Source organism: Camelus dromedarius, chromosome 15 (assembly GCF_036321535.1).
Source record: "Camelus dromedarius isolate mCamDro1 chromosome 15, mCamDro1.pat, whole genome shotgun sequence".
Classification (NCBI taxonomy): Eukaryota; Metazoa; Chordata; class Mammalia; order Artiodactyla; family Camelidae; genus Camelus; species Camelus dromedarius.
In genome coordinates this window covers 29,886,540-29,901,063 of record NC_087450.1, presented here as the reverse complement: position 1 = coordinate 29,901,063, position 14,524 = coordinate 29,886,540, and the positions used below count along the sequence as shown (strand labels likewise).

Sequence of the window (14,524 nt, the reverse complement as noted above, 5' to 3'; positions counted from 1 at the left end):
TCCTGGCTTCTAGCCTGGTGCTTAGAACATCATACACAACACTGCTGCTACTCATGAAGGGAAAACAATACTGCTAGTAGGGGGATCACTTGGCTAAGTGATCAAAAATCCTGAGCATGGAATATAAATACTGTGCTTAAGAGAATACTGAATGGGATTTCCTTATTCTTTAAAATTTTCATCTAAAGTCTTAAAGCTAAGAGTGACATGTGATACGTTAGCCCTCATTCTAAAGAGAAGTTCTAGGTACATCTATGTTGGATCTGTTAAAACAGCAAAATTGGTCTGGTGACCAGTAGCCCCACCACCCACTTCCAGGCTAGAAATTATCCAAGGATAATAGGAGATGGTCTTGAAGTAGGAGGGAGTGTTGTGGCATTCCCAGGTCAAGAGATGATGGGGGGAGGTGATTGAGAGGCCCTCAGGCTGTAGCAAGTGTGGCCTGGCAGCTCACTTCCTGGTGGATGCTGGCTGAGCTGTGGACACTCAAAGGCTCATCCAGGAGCACTGGAGTGGAACATGGTGGGAGAGCCAGAGGTGTCTCCTGGAGTCTGAAGCTGTGCAGGAGAGCTCTCTGGGCCAGAGGCTGACCGGAGCAGCCCACACAGACAGGGGCGGGAAGAGGGCAGCAGTTGGGGCAGTCTTTGCTCCTAGGGCATCCTGAGTCAAGGATGTGTGTGAGTGACACGTGTCAAATGGACTCTGCAGAAGGCAGCCAGAGCTGAAGAGACTCCCCAGGAGGGCTGCTGTGTGATCAAGGGGGCCTGAGGGGCGGAGGGCGGGAGACAGCATGCGAGGTAGTCACAGGAAGCACTGCCCACTCAGGGAAAGATGTAGGGCAGTGGTCCCTGTGTAGGGGGGTGGTCTCCAAAGACCATATGGGCTTCATGAATGGGTCTATCTGTCTTAACAGTGGGCATCTTGGTGCCACCAGCAAAAGGATGATAGTGGCACCAGTGATGTAAGACCAAGAACAAGCAAACAGATGACCCCTCCCACACTGCAGGTCCCCAAGCCAGGGGCCAAGCCAGAGCTGAGGGAGAGACTGAGCTTTGATTAGAAGTGAATTTGAAGATTAGATTTAGATTGGAGTGGACATCTGAGAATAAGTCTCATTTTAAAAACTGCTGGTATTTAAAAAAAATTTTTGGAAAAACTCTAGCATCTATCTAAGATATTATTAACGAATCCAAAGGGGAGTTCTTTAAAACCATAGATGAAGACAAAGCCGTTTCCTGTGTCAGCCCATTTAATAAACTGGTTCCACCTGGACTCACTCTCGCTGTGGTGAAGGCCCCCCTCTCTCAGTGCCAGCCCCACAGGCCTCACCCTGCTCCCTCTCTGCAACCCATAAAGAAGGCACGCCCCTGATTATCAGACGAGGGGTCGAGGGGCCAAGTAGCTGCCATGACCCCACAGCCCAGAAATGGTGGAGCTGAGACTGAAACCATGGTCGGCTGGTGTCTAATATCTGCCCTTTTCACGACCCTAGACTGTCTTCTGAGAGCACCACGGGCCTCCATTCTTCTTAGAGACCCGAACTGCAGTCCTCCAGGCCTGGCAGCAGGAGATCACTCTTACACAGGGAGAGTGGTTGACCCTCAGTCACAACTCCTGTCCCCAAGAGTCCTCCCTCTTCTGGTGGCTCTTTCCACTGATCATTGCTGGGGAGAGGGACCACTGCTCATCAATTTTCCCACCAAGGCAGACTCATCCCCCTTCCCTTGGCACAGCTGAGACAGCAGGGCTATTCAAACCAGACTCACCCCAGGGCTTGAGGACAGCAGGAGGAATGAGGCACAGAGGGGACTACTGCTTCCAGCTGACAGTCCAGCTGGTTGCTCCCAGACTGGGGACTCATCTGCCCTGTGGGTTTCTCACAAGACAGGCCCTGCCTGACCTACCCCCGAGTCAAAGGCCATCTCCACTTTGAGGAGCATCCTCAGATTCCTCCAGACCCCTCCATGTCTGGACTCCTGGCTTCTGCCCCAGCACCCCCTTTAGAGTCTGGATTTCTTGCCGAGGACCTGCCTCTTCCCAGGTGATGGAACCCAGAATGAGACCCATTTCTCCACCGACCCTTCTCCTTCCCCACAGGGCTGTGGCCTTTGCTGAGGCTTCTACATGATGCCACCACCAGGTGTGCAGCCAGAAGACCAGCATCCACCTCTCATTCTTTTGTCCAGCAGACATTTACCAAGGACCTGGTTTGGCAGGCCTTGTGCTAGGCTCAGGGACACAGAAGAAAACCAGACAGATAACGTCCCTGCCCTCACAGAGTATATAGGCTGCCTTCTTTGAGATTTTGCACAGATCCCTACCCATCTTCTGCTGGTAGCTCACCCCTGGGCCAGGTACAGCTTTTCCCTGCCACCCCCACATAGAGGCTGGGCCAGAATTTGTCCTGAGGTTTCCCCATGGCCATGACTGCAGGCCCAAAACGACACCAAATGCTTGACTAGCTGTGGCACTATTTGCCCAGAATGACGGGCAGGTCAAGAGGTTCTCTGAGAGCACAGAGGGCACCCAAGGCAAAAGTCCCTCTCACTGCCTCGATTCCAGAGATCTGGCTCCTGTGTCCACTTCACCTCCCTGTGCCTTCCTCCAGACCCTACTGTCAGCTCAGCTCCAGAGACAGGGTGGAGGGGGCATAGTCTACCCTCCTTCCTCATCGACTGGACCAAGAGGCTCAGAGCTCTGGGGGCACTGAGGCCCCGGGTCAGGCCTCTTGCTGAGGGAGGGCGGTAGGGTCCACGCCTAGTGCTGTAGCCTAGCCAGATGCTTCCCAGAATGGAAGAACAGTCCCCTAAGCGCTGGCAATCTGCGGGGAGCCAGGCTGACTCTGCAGAGGGGCCTGGAAGCTTCAAACAGAGAAAAGGCATACCCAGCCATCCCGCAAATTATCCCCCTACCCCACTCACACCCTGCAGAGGTGTAATCTGTCCCCGGGTTTGCACCAAGCCTGCTATTTTGTTTATGCCACAATTGATCTGCCATCCCAGTTTGCAAAAAGCAGACACTTGGGGGCTTTATTATGCCACTTTGACAAAAGCTGTGAAGCTCATTCCTACAGCCTGTCTGGTGCCGCCTTCGCAAATGGGGCCCTAGTGACAGGGCCTCTGGATTTCAGCTCAGAGAGCCTGGAAGCCAGATGGGGAGGCCAGTGCTGATCTGTATCGGGCCCTGGGTGGCAGCCTCTGTGCTGGACACTGGACACATGTCCTCTCATCCAATACCCCCAACCACCTTGTCATCAACCCCAACACTGCAGGCAAGGACATAGGCCAAGAAATGTGAAGGTATTCAACAGAATTACAGTTTGTAAGTGGCTGAGCTGACCCTGAAGCCCTTTCTACTGCACCAGATGGGAAGTCTGGGCTCATCACCCCGGGGGAGGGGGGGCCTTTCTCACTGGCTCTGCCGTGTCAACTTGGAGAAGGGGAAATGTAATTTATATCCAATCTGGGATACTTTGCAGAGCAAATAATTACCCCAGGACAGCATGTGTAAACCAGGGCTGATATAAGCAACTGGAATGTATGATTAAAATGCAGATTCCAAGGCAGGACCCACTTCAGAGGCTTACTTAGAGATGCCCAGGAATCTACATTTTAACAAGTGTCCCCTGATTCTAGTGCGAATGGGCTAAAGCCCTTCTTTTAAGAAACAATGTTATACTGTATCCCTGATGACCCTACTGGTTGGAAACTGCCTAATTTCAAATATATATATTCATATATGCACAACTGAAGTATAGTTGATTCAAATATTTTGATTTAAATTTCTTTAAAAAAATTTTCAGCTTTATTGAAGTATAGTTGATATACAAAACTGAAGGTGTTAAAAATATACACCATGATGGTTTGTCGGTTTAAATTTCAAGTGACTTAAAACCCTTGCTGTGGACATTGCAGCTGTTTTCTTAACAACCATCACCCACATCCCCTCCCCCACAACGTATAGCAGCCAGGCTCCTTGGAGAACTGACCCAACTCCAGGGGGTGCTCCATTAGTCTAGGCCAATCAGGATAATCCAGTCTCTTACCATGATTGGCTCAAGGATGGATAGTATTTCCATGGCTACAGAGATTGGCTCAGGAATGGGCATATGGTCCCATTCAGGCTAATCAGATGGGAGAAGAGTTTCCCTGATAGTTTCTGGGTTAAATGCCTCTCACTTTTAAAAGAGAACTGCCCTGGGTGTGGAGGGAGCAGGAGGTGGCCCCAGGAGTGGTTGGTGGCCATCTGCAGCCATGAGGAGCCAGCCTTAGATGAAGCTGACACAGCAGAAGTCTGAGTCAAGGTATCCTGAAAGAAATGAGTTCTTGATGACCCTAATGAGCTGTCAAATCAACCTGGCTAGGCTGCCTGATCTACCCTTGGACTTCCAGTTGCATGAGCCCATAAATTCCTTATCCTGCTTAAGGCTTCTGTGACATGCAACCACACTTCAACAGGTGCTGATGGTTAAAGGCCTGATTAAACATCCCAGGGTCAAGGAAATAGTACCAGACATGAACTCAAAGCTTTTACTTTGGTTGTAGCCTCTATCAGCCAAGTGATTGAAGCAAGTCATTTTCACTAACTCCTCTGAGCCTGGATTTCTTCATCTGTAAGATGTCAACCACCTGGTGTGAACCCTCTTCGTAAATTGTAATACAACCTTCCAAAGTGTGTTCCTCAAGATAAGATGGTAAGTAGATAATGGGAGGTGGGGGGAATTCCCATGATTTAAAAAAAAAAGTTAAAGTGAAACAGGTTTACTTACTGCAGGACTTTTCAGAATGCTCATTGAGTTGATATGATTTATGAATCTAAGAGGGCTATGCTAACCTTATTCAGTGTTCCCCAAACTAATTTGACCATTGAATGTATTTAATTACCTCAGGTGACTTGAGTATTTCAAAGAGTAGTCTTTGGGAAATGCTGTTCTCTACCCTCATGAAGAATTAAGGATGAGACATTTAAAAACATTCACAAGGATTTCCCATGTTTTAAACAAGTCACTGTGACGCCGCAATGCCTAGAAAAGGTCCTGACAGGTAGAATGTGCTGGGCCAAGTTTGCTGAGCGAATGAATAAGCCATTTCTCTACTAGTTTGGAGCAGTGATTCTAGAACTTGATTATCTAGGAACCACCTAGGGATGTTGTTAGAGTCTGGGGTGGGGCTTACAATTCTACAGTTCCCAGGTGAGGCCACTGAAGCTGATCAGTGAATGTTATTTTAAGTACCAAGCACAGATGACTTTTAGCATTAATTACTTTTGTGGCCTGCCTCCACAATGAGATTGGGAACCCCTGTGAGTAGGGACCAAATCATGTTGGCTGTTTGGAACTGGGATGCTGAGGTTTGAATCCTAGGTCTACTACTTGCTAGTTGTGTGTCTTTGAGCAAATTAATTAATCTTGCTGTGCTTCAATTATCTCATCTATAAAGTGGAGATGATAATATACCTTCCATAATTTTTGTATTAAATTGAGTCAATATATGCAAAACACTTAGAACAGTGCCAAGCACTTAAATGAGTCCTTAATAAAAGCTAGTTGTTATTCAGCTTCTATTCTCTACAGTGAACCAGGGAATTATGTATAAAGTAGGCACTGAGAATTACTTGTTGACTGAATAACTGAAAGTAAACATTTCAAGAACTTTTCAAAGATGAGAGTTAAATATCAGAGAGAGTGAAAAAGGTGAGATGTGGGGTCAGTGGACAGAGGAGGGGAACGGACCCATTAGGACTCATCAGATAAAATACAGGACTCCTGGATAAATGTGGAATTTCAGATAAACAATTTTGTTTAGTGTAAGTAGATCTCAAACATTGCGTGGGAAATATTTATGCTAAAAATGATTTGTTGTTTTTCTGAAATTCATATTTAACTGGTAGCCCTGTATTTTTATTTGCCAAGTCTGGCAACTCTACCCATGGCCCGACTTGTCTGCATGGCACACTCCTCTGGGAAGCCTCTCCCAACATCCCCATCTCCTGTGATGCTTTCTGACTGGCTGGAGGAGGGATTAACAGGCTTACTTCAATAGTCAAGGAGCCTAAAGCTCTCACAAGTGCCTCTCCCTCTACAGAGAATAGTGGGAGATGTAAGGTGGGCTGTGGGGCAGAGGGTGGGGCTGCCTTCAGGCAGCTCTGTGGTTGGAGCAGAGACACTGACTCTTGGGGAGAAGGAGGGAAGCTTCTGGAGAGGTGAGAGGTGTAAACTGCAACAAGATCAGTCACGTTGCTGGATGCCAGGCCCGGATGCTGGAGAAGCGTCTAGAGGTGCCAGGTGAAACTTTCACTCCGACAGAGCTCCTGCAAGTTCAGCCTGAGTACCATAAGGTGGAGATTCTAGCGTGAATGGGCTAAAACCTGTCCTGCCACAGGTTCACCTGCTCCATTGGCAAGAGTCTTGAAGGGTGAGTGGGATTTTGAAAGGGAGGAGGTAGAGGCTTGGGTTTGAGAAATGTGTGCTCCACTGGGAGCATGCTGTGCACAGGCCAAGGTGAGGGGCTGGGTGTGTGTGACAGGTTTGGGCTGCCTGGCTCCCCCCTGGAGCTTGGTGTTTGGCTCACAGACAATGCTAGTAACTTGCTGATGGAGCTGGTGAACCTGTGGCAGGAGGACAAGATCTTGTAGAAATTTACAAGCTCTGGAAACGTCAAGCTGCAGGCGATAAATTCAGTGAATCTTCCTCCCTGTAGGCTTGGCAAGGGCCAACATCAGCTTTCTTGGAGTTGAGAGCAGGTGCTGTGGCGTCAGGCTCTGGCGCCTCCACTTGCTAACGGGGCGATGAGGACACTGTACTGCTCCCTCTAAAAATGGCCTGATGCCCGCCCACCTCTGAAGGTTGTTGTGAGGAGTAAATAAGGAGGTGGTTCCCACGTGCCTCCCACAGCACCTAGAACACGGCAAGTGCTCAAGGAGCAGCAAGCTTAACTGGGAAACACCGCGAGCGAGGCCTGGCCCTTACATCACAGCTGAAGAGCCTCAGGTGAAGCACGGCCTGGGCGAACCATGACTAGGAATTTTGGCGGCAAGGAAAAGCCCCCAGGAACACTCAAGATGACTCCACCACTAACTTGCTGTCCCTTCACCTCGCCAGGCCTCCGTGCCCTCAGAGTCCCAGGTGAGTGGCAGCACCCCCTCTGTGCTGGCTTCAGGCTCTGGCCCCTGTACTGGGTGGGAGGCACCACCTTCTCCATCCCAAGATTGAGTGTGGCAGTGGGGCAGGACACTGGAGAGTGGGGCTGTTGTGGGGAAGCTGAGGCTGTGGGCTGCTCCATTTGCCTGCTCAGGAGGATTTGTCTAAATTGTAAAGCAGATGGACAGACAGCTCCCTGAGGGCCGTGGCACTGGGTGCCTTCTCTCCATGGGCATAGCAGGGCTGGGCTCGTGCTAGGTGCTTCCTGACTCAGGACAAACCCAGAACACAGAAAAACGCAGGTCACAGGGATAAAGCGGGCCCTCCTCATTATCCTGTTTGCTTTGCTCTTGACTTGTTCTTTGGGGGCCTTTGGGATGACCTTTGTTTGCTGAGAGCAGGAGGCGGGGTAGGGATGGCTGAGAGTGCCGGCCAGTGTGGGGAGTGGGGTTGGAAAAGAAGGCTGAACCCCACAGACTGCAGGCCAGTGGTTTTTTAACATTAGGAAAGTTTCGGTAATCTGGGAGTCATGGGCAAGCGACCTCGAGAACTGCTTTGAACCTCAGTGCTGTTTTCATTGCCGGTGGGGCTGATTGATCCTGCGCTTCATCTGTGGGATTAAGGTTTTCTTTCCTCACCAGAAATCATTCAGCAAAATGAGTTATTAAAAGCCAGTTAACTACTCCTGCCTCCGGGTAGCGCCCGCCTAACAACCTCTCCCGGGGAGCAGCTGTCAAGCTCGGCCCTCAGAGCTGACTCATTTACATAGAGCCCGTCCTCCGTCCTGCCCCCCCAGATCTGTCCCTGTCTCTCTGATGACTAATCCTTTTCAGGGATGAGATCACCGCCCCTCCTGCCCACCACAAAAAGAGCAGAGCCCTAGCCTCAGCCCAGAATTTTGGGAGAAGACTGAATCCCAGGCTGGGTTAGGCAAGGACAGAAGTCGGAGGGACAGAAGTCTAGCCAACAATTGCCCAGAGTTGGGGCAGTGAGATGAGGAAAGCCCCAAAGCCCACCAGCCCCATCCTGGCTCCCCCCAACTCAGGGTCCCCACGCAGGGCTGTGGTGAGGCACAGGCCACCTCCCAGAAAGGCAGACAGACCTGTGGGGAGAAGGCAGGGCCATCGACCCCTGCTTGGAAGTGTCAATACAGTGTCAGTTAAATCACATCCTGCCCCAATCCTTGATCATAGAGGAGCAGATTTTTTTAAAGGGAACCTAGTGATTCCTGTCAAGCAAAGACTCCTGCTCTCGCGTGCCCAGTGCCAACTCCCCTCAGTAGAGTCAGTTTATTCACCTGGAGAAGCACTCCCCATCCCTCCCCAGGGAGCTATGAGCCAGTTTAGAGAGGATCTCTGCACCTGGGCTGAGGGGAGACATGTGGAAAGGGGCCAATGCCTGAGAGGCTCATGCCCTGGGGCCACTCTTCAGGGCTCTGGATCCATCCCACTGAGCTGGCCCCAGTGCCTTGCCACCTCCCCGAACCTCTCCTCACAGAAGGCAGCCTGGCTGGCTGCTCCAGAGGAGAAATCAAGCCAAGAAGGCATAAAGAAAACAAACCACACTTTAAGCTGCAGCCAGGGAAGGACTGTTGAGGGGCTTCGGGGAACACTGTGTGCCCTGCTGGCCCACTGACACGGCCCCTTGCCTGATAGCCTGGGAAACATGCGCGAGGGGCTCTGGTGGGGCCTGGCTGGGTCAGGAGGGCCTGGACTTGTGGCACTTGGAATGAAGCTAAGGGGTGAGGGGCGGGGGCTGGTTCCTACTGCACGTCCTCCTCTCAGCCACCCTGCAGGGGAGGGAGGGAGGTTGATCACTGGTTCATGGAAGCCCCACTCTGTACCCTGGGCTCTGCTGGTGCTTTCACAGATGTACCCCTAGAGCAGCCCCTGGAGGCTAGGGGAGTGTGCGGCTTCTGGTCATTGTTCAGGTATGGAAACCAAGGCTGGGGGAAGTACAATAACGAGGGAGAGACCACCACCAGCACTCAGGTCCCAAGCCCCGCATTCATGGCTCTTTCCACCTCTTAAGGCCTGACTTGGCCTCTGGCAAAACGTACCATGCAGGAGGGCTAGCTGTGGCCAAAATGCGCTACATTTTGCTGCTGCCCTGGGACTATGGTGAGCAACAGGAGGCAGAGGCTGGGGTTCAGAGGTGTTAAGGACCTTGTCCAAGGTCACAGAAAATGGCACAACCAGGATTCCAGTTCAGGTCTGCTGACCCCAAATCCCACATTCTTTCCACCTCATCACTTTGCTTTTAACACCCTCCTCACATTGGCATAGAGAGACTTTGGTGGATTGGGACCCAGACTCCTGGTTTTCTGGAAACATTCTCCCTCCTTCTGGTCCATTCTGCACATTGTGCCAGATAGATGGCACTGAAGCACAGCTCTGCCCAGCTCACGCCACGTGAGCTCCCAAGTGCAGGAAGATCTGGAATTTCTTAGACTGGGATTCAAGGCCCCAACTTAATTTTCTAACATCATCTCCCCTCTTTGAACCTTCTTCAGGGCCAGGGGTTCCCTCACTGTTTCATACACACTCATACTCATCTACCAGGTAATTACTGAAAGCCTGCTCTGTGCCAGGCACGTGGAGAGACGAGGTGAGCAAGCTGGGCAGAATCCCGGCCTGGAGGACCTAGTGTCCAGCAAGCACACCACGAACATTCCCTCCTCCATGCCTTTGCACCCGGCGTTCCCACCTCTCAAGGTCTGTATCGACTTATTTCCTTTCCTGTTCACCTACTGAATCGCATTGGTCACCTGACAGCACTTTTAGTTCATCAGACATCTAATTATGTGCTGCTCAAAACAGCCCCTGTAGTATTGACTGTGGCCCCAGACCATTATTTAACCCTGTGTGTTTCTGTGTTCCCTTGCCAGTGAGGACGTGGCCCATGTCTTAGGTTTCCTCTCAGCTTTTATAGTGCGAGGGCTCGAGGAATAGCTGCTAACTTCCTGGTGACACTGGCAGTTTGTCTAGCGACTACAAGTAGGTTTCATATCAGAAATGTGGTTTAAGTTAATTCACCTAACGTGTTTCGGGACCTGCTGTGTGCTGGGCGTTGGGGAGAGGAGCAGTACTCGGAGATTCAGTAGTGTCCGTACCTGCAGCTGAAGGCTGCCAGGAACACACCAGCAATGGAACAAAAGTGAGTCTATTGACTCACTGTAACAAGGGAGACTGTACCCTGTGGGGAGCTGGGGGCATCTCAGTCAGCAGCTATCAGGAAGGACTCATTTAAGATTTGGGCTTGAGTCAGTGACTTGGGGGAGGGCTCAAGAAAGCAGAGCTTTGCTCTGGATTGGATGCTGCCAGGGAGCAGGGGTAATTCTGGGATTGGGTATCTTAATAATTCTTACCTAGAAGAGGGTAATAACGGGGCAAGGTCAAAGCTGTGATTGGTAAAGCAGCAGCAGGCGCTCATGTTAACCAGATGGGGCTGTTTGGTCATTTTTGTGGTTTGGATAATATTCTTATGTGGTCTGTGGGTTCAGACATGATTATGGGTGAGTGGTTTTGTTTTTCTCTCACTCCACGTTGGTCACAAGATGGCCTTGTCTGATATAGATGTCCTCAGAAATTGCTTATGTTCAACATCAGAACACCCCCACACCACTCCCCCATCAACGCATAGCTGCGAGAGCCGGGCCAGCTCCTAGCTCTCAGAGACTGCTTTTGTCTTTCTCAAAACACTTGTGCACTTAGCATTCCATAAGATGCTACTCATTATTTCTTTTTAGAGAAATTCCTTCCAAGTCTTCCAATTTATTTGCCTCTGTGTGTGTGTGTGTGTGTGTGTGTGTGTGTACGCACATGTATTTAATTCCATAGGTGGAGCATACTCTAGGTTGTGAAAATATGGATGATTTTTATTTCTATTTTCTTTATGCTTTTATAAATATTTCACTTTTCCTATGGTGCAAATGGGGTAGTTACTACTTTTGAAGCCACAACTTTTCTCCCAAGAAGCATTGTTATTTTTTTAAATTATAAGTAAATAAGAATAAGGCCTGTGTTCTCAAGAGAATGGCCATGATACCCTGTGAAAATGACAGCATGGGAGACATCACGGGATCCCAGGAAACAAGAGAAGTCTGGGCGAGTTTCCTAGAGGAGGTGCTACTGGCGGAGTAGTAACAATGCCTTAGCCAAGCAGGTGGGAGAGAGTTTGGGAGATCTGGGTTGGAACATGGATTCAAGGGTCATGTGGATAAGACTTCCCAAGAGCATGTACAGTATAAGAACAGGGGCCCCTGGGGAACCCTAGCATTTAGAGGGCAGAAGGGGAGCCTGTGAAGGAGGCTTTCATTCACTCAACAGATACTTACTGAGGGCCCACTATCTGCCAGGCACTATGCTAGGCCCTTGGGATTCAAGAGTGATCCAAACAGACAGCATTCCCTGTCCTCACGAGGCTTTCATTTCAGCATGAGGGATGCGTAATAAAAAACAAACATAATATGCAAGTAAACTACGTGGTGTATTAGAAAGTGGTAAGTGCTGTGGAAAGAAGGAGAATACCACAGAGTTGGCTGAGGGGCTGCAGAGGGAGGAGGCAGGTTACAGCACTGAGTGAGGCAGGCCTTGTTAAGGAAGTAACATCTGACGAAGGACTGGAAGGAGGTGACATCTGGGGCGGGGGGTCAGAGTATTGGCAGTCTCCCAGCCAGAGCAAAGGCTCTGAGGCAGGGAGCTGGAGGCAGAGGAGAAGAGAAGAGGGAAAAATAAAGGAAACATTGGGCAGAGAGATTAGTCAGCAAATCTCTCATGGACACTCTCAGGGCAAAGTTTAAGTTACACAAATGCCCCAGAATATGAAAAAGCTTCCCACTCTCACTGGATTTTAACATGAGGGATAAAGAGATAAACAAGTGGTTTTATACAGAGAGGAACTATAATAAATATTCAAGTAGATTTCAAGGGACAGCTGAGATGCTGAATATAACTGTCTTTTTTTCTCTGTGAGCAGAATCCCATGCCATTTTAGAAGGTATTAAGATGATAAGAATAACCATCAACATTTTTAATATCTCTGGACAGTGTATGGAGCAGATTGTTATGTCTTATCTCATTTGGTCATCACCACAACTCAGAAAGAGAATGTCATCATTGTCCCATTTTGTAGATGAGAAAATTGAATCCATGGGAAATAACACAACATAAATGGCTTCTTCCTTGAGCCTGAGCCGGTCTTCTATCTCACAGCCTCATCTCTCAAGCCTATAATCTTTCAATTGTAACAAGGGAAATATTTGAGGGCATATTAGTTTGTATTTTGTATGCAGTATTTATATGCTCTCAATCAACATTTATCTACTAAAAATTTTACATGACAGTGATAAAAGAAGAAGCCACTCTCTGGCTGCTGTGTTGGGGACAGCCTAAAGGGGCGGGTCAGGCAGTCCTGGTCAGAGGCTGCAGCATCAGAGAGGTGGGGTTGCTCAGAGCAGAGCAGTAGCCGAAGGGTTAGACTCAGAAAGGGAGACCAAAGGGAGAGCACAGACGCAGGAGAGAATGAAGTCACTGAAGTCAGAGGAGGCAAGTGGTTTGAGAAGCAGGAATGATGGGGTGAGGGGTCAGAAACTTATAGAAGGGTCTAGTAAGATGGAAACCTGACAGTTCCCCTGGGATTTGGCATGCTGGGAGGAAGCTGGCTGTAGGCATGAGAGGAGGGAGCACAGCCTCATGGATGCCAGGCTTCAGGGGCACCGTAAGGGGAAGAAATGGACACGAGGGGTTGGGTGTAGGGGAGAGACTGCCTTTGAAGCAGCCTATGGGGAAAACTGGGACACCCGCACCTGGGAAGGCCAGGGCCAAGTCAGGCACTTCACTTACTTTACCTCCAGGAGTGTTACGGATGGAATGTTTGTGTCCCCCCCAAAATTCATAGGTTGAAGCCCCAACCTCCAATGTGATGGTGTTAAGAGGTGGGGCCTTTGAGAGGTGATTACATGAGGGTGGAGCCCTCATGAATGGGATTCATGCCATCGTAAAAAGGGCCCAGCTCTCTGTCTCTGCCTTCCTACCATGCAGCCATCTGGAAACCAGGGAGCAAGCCCTCACCAGACACTGAATCTGCCAGCGCCTTGATCTTCAACTTTACAGCCTCCAGAACTGTGAGAAATAATGTCTAAACCACGTAGTCAGTGGCATATTTGTCATAGCAGCCTGAACAGACTCAGGGAGGTTGAGTAATTTGCAGGAGTATCAGAGTACAGTGGTTAAAATCCCCAGCCCTGGAGTCAGAGATCTGGATTGTATTCAGCCACCACCTTCACTCAGAGCTGCTGGCCAAGCCTCCATGTCCTCATCCATCAGATGGGGACAGCCACCTCACAGGGTGGCTGCAAGGATTGGAGGATGGCTCCTTTACTCAGCAGGGTACTTGGCACAGAGGGAACAGTCAGTAAATATGCTTATTATTAAAGTTACATGCCCCACAAAGGGCAGAGAGGGGAGGAGGCCTAGCTGGGCAGACCTCTATCTTGGAGAAAATACAAACAATGGATCTAAAATTTCATAACTGCATGTCAGATCGTGCTTTTAAGGCATTCATGTCAGTCTTAGTCCATTTGGGCAGCTATAACACAATTCCACAGACTAGAAATTTAGATCTCACAGTTCTGGAGCCTGGAGGTCCAAGGTCAAGTCCCTGGCAGACTCAGCATCCGGTGAAAGCCCTCTTCCTGGCTCATTATAGTGCATTTTTCACTGGGTCTTCTCGTGGTGAAAGGGGCAAGGGAGCTCTCTCGGGCTTCTGTTATAAAGGCGCTAATCCCATTCCTAAGGGTCCTGCCCTCGTGACCTCATCACTCCCCAAAGCCCCACCTCCTAATAACACCTTGGGGGCTAGGTTTCAACATACAAATTCTAGGGAGACACAAACGTTCAGACCATAGCACTCCCTCACCCGTGCACTCACCTGGTCGTTCACTTTTATAACATCATGAAGTGCCTACTGGATACCAGTTGTGAGGTGTGTTTGCTGGGCCAACGGGCTCAGTGTCTGGCCTGGAAATGGGGAGGGCACAGGCTCACCCCATTAGGGACTTGAAAGAGAGCCCAGAGCAGTAAGTCCCCTCTTGTGAGAACTCCAGATGCCATCTCTCTGTTAAGTCAGATCATCAGCGAATAGCAACCGTGGACCATATTATCCCACTCCCCACAAAAATGACTTCGCTGTGATTTAAGGTTTTACTTCATGCCTTTAGGAAGTGATGGTTGAAACATCCATTTGAAGACTATCTTTTGCAAAACCAAAGGGGAAAAAATTGCTCATGTCCTTATTTAAAGACTCATGAGATTCTTTTCTCCTTGAATTCAAGATCTAAAGGGCTGGTTTCCTAGGGGCAGTTGTTCACTTGCTGCCTTTGAATGA

The 14,524-nt window shown here is 49.6% G+C and overlaps 1 protein-coding gene and 1 long non-coding RNA gene across 2 annotated transcripts in view; one reads left to right on the top strand and one right to left on the bottom strand.

Moving 5' to 3' along the window:
• KCNK12 (potassium two pore domain channel subfamily K member 12) overlaps window positions 1-14,524 on the bottom strand; it is a 44,615-nt gene that overhangs the window by 3,532 nt on the left and 26,559 nt on the right. The window lies entirely within an intron of this gene.
• The window catches only part of LOC116157476 (uncharacterized), a 124,650-nt gene continuing 116,831 nt past the window's right edge, over window positions 6,706-14,524 (top strand). The window contains exon 1 of the long non-coding RNA XR_004141569.2: window positions 6,706-7,123. This is a non-coding gene — a long non-coding RNA (uncharacterized LOC116157476). The remainder of the gene's footprint in view (window positions 7,124-14,524) is intronic.